Source organism: Saimiri boliviensis, chromosome 10 (genome assembly GCF_048565385.1).
Source record: "Saimiri boliviensis isolate mSaiBol1 chromosome 10, mSaiBol1.pri, whole genome shotgun sequence".
Taxonomy (NCBI): domain Eukaryota; kingdom Metazoa; phylum Chordata; class Mammalia; order Primates; family Cebidae; genus Saimiri; species Saimiri boliviensis.
In genome coordinates, this window is record NC_133458.1 from 33,890,834 (window position 1) to 33,893,402 (window position 2,569).

A 2,569-nucleotide genomic window follows, 5' to 3' on the forward strand; every position below is an offset into this window, starting at 1 on the left:
AGTAAAACAGAGAAATAGAAAGCAATAACAGACAATTCTTACTGAAATGGAAACAAGAAATTATCATTTTTATGTGACATAATTTTCTACATAATCAAAATTATTATTTTAATGATGTTTCTATATACAATATACAGAAATTAATTGCATTTTTATAAAATGGTAACAAACTATTGGAAAATGTAATTTTAAAAAAATGTACTATTGTGCCTAGGAATAAATTTAACAAAATGTGAACAAAAACTTCATGAAGGAAATTTTAACACTTTAGAAGGACACTAAAGAAGGCCTAAGTAAATGGAGAGACCTATAATTTCTAGATTTTAGTTCATGTACCTCCTCCACATTCTTTTGAGAAGGGAAAATAAAAATAGAGTATTGTATCTGTAGGCATGGTTATTTGTCACTTTGTCTTTTAGGTCTTCCAAAATAAAAAAGCTTTAGACAAGCTATATATCATGACTAAGAAATATATACTCTTCAAGAAAATACACAAGAGACTAACTCATAAGTACATCGATTACTTTTTAAAAAGTTTCTCCAAGGCCTGTTCAATAACTGATTTATAAATGATGACTTATAATCCTTACATTAGAGTTCTTAAAAAGGAACTGTAGCTGATTGATATATACAATAACCCTATGATAAAAACACACTGCCATCTGCCTTCTAAAACAGATAGTTTTTGTTACTTCCTCGATGATGGTTCTTTGTTCAAATACTTATTCCACCAGCTTCTATGTATAGTACACAATATTTTTTAAATCGTTTCCCTAATTTTAGTCTGCAGGCAGGAAGACTTGAAGTTAACCTTTTTCTGGTCCATTCTTTTCTTCTTTATTTTGACATTGCAGAAAGTTAAAAAAAAAAAAAAAAGTAGCTCAAGAATAATTTTGAAGTCCTGCTTTCTTTTAAACTACTTATGAAAAGATAATGTTTTCCCCTCCAATCATATTTAAAGTTACTAAAGAAAATGGGAAATTTAATGAGGGTATAGTTGAGGTGAGCTTCTTTCTCAGTCTTAAGCAGCAATTGCTCCATAAACTCTGCTTCTTCATTCACTGTATTTGCCATTGGAATCATGATGTTGATGAATTGCATCAACATAGACCCACAAATCCCTCCTTCAGCCTGCCGCAGATAAAACCAGACAGAATTGTTGGCCTCATCACTCAAAACATTGGCTTGAATTCAAAGATTTCCGAAGTAATGACCATATAGTAAAGACCTGGCTTACTTAACAGTCTGGGATTATGAGAAATCTTATGGCTTTATAAACGCGCTTTGCTTTTGGGTGTTAACATGTTGTCCATTTAGTAGTTCCTCTTTCACGTCTAGAGCAGAAATTGCCCTTCTCTAATTGTTTTGGTAGTACTCAACATTATGTAAATGAAATCAGTATGGTTCCACTGAAAGAGTGCAGGCCTTAGACTACAAAGACATAAACTCAAGTTCCAGTTTCACCATTTATTGACAGTGAAGCACTGAGTTAGTCAGATAACTGCCCCGAGCCTCATTTATCTAATTTACAATATTGAATAATATGCTTATTTTGCCCTATCTAGTATTCTTCTCTATCTTTTCTCACCACAGAAAGGAAAAGTCATTGTTACAGAACCATATTCCTCTGCATTAAAACTTCAGTGTACATAGCACTTTTACAGCCTTGAACTTGAATGTGCAAAAATGAAACTTCTTTTCCATATATTGGTATAATTTTACTCTCAAGCTACAATTTGGCTGGGTAGCAGAACACTTAATCTAATGAAATCAAAGTCAATTTAGGCATTTTAGTGTCTTAACAGTGATTTCAAACTGAACTTATTCAACTTTGTTTCTTTTTTTAGTTCCCTTCTCCTGTTTTTTCCTTGCAATATTCATTTAAGTGTTGTAGGCCTTGAAGCTCTCACTGAGTGAGATGCATCTGGTTTTTGTGATTAGCAATTGTCCATAGTGGATTCCACTGAGATATAAAATTCCACTGAGATTCTCTGAAATATATTATTCCCATGTTTTATCATTCACTTCTGATTCCAAGATCTACACGTGCTTTATGGCTCATGCAACTCGTATCATCCTGAGATCAACCTGTCTTCATCACTGCTACAAGCCCTATTGATCCACCACTTCAAGGGCCCGTGAGACTTTGGATGCTCTCTGTACCTCTTTGAGGACCCAGGTGTCTTGGGAAGAAAGTGCTTCTTGTTCTCATCTGTGCCTAGATGCTCCTTCCCATTAGCCTACTCTACTACAGGGATCCATGCTAAGTGAAATGGACAGGGAGCCTGAAGCTCGCATCTTAAACTCAGAGGAGTCTAAATATTAATTAGTTCGTGGCAAACATATTAGAAGTAACCCTATAGCCAGAGAACAAAGCAAATTAGCCTAGCTCAATTGGGGACCAAAACCATTGTCTGCCTTGAGTGGTGCCTATAAACACAGGATCTGGAGGCAGACTACCAGTACCAAATCCCTGCTTCACCAGTCACCTCCTGTGTATCCTTAGGTGTGTTATTTGACCTCTACATGTCACAATTTCCTCATTCTTAAAATAGGCTACTAATAGTAT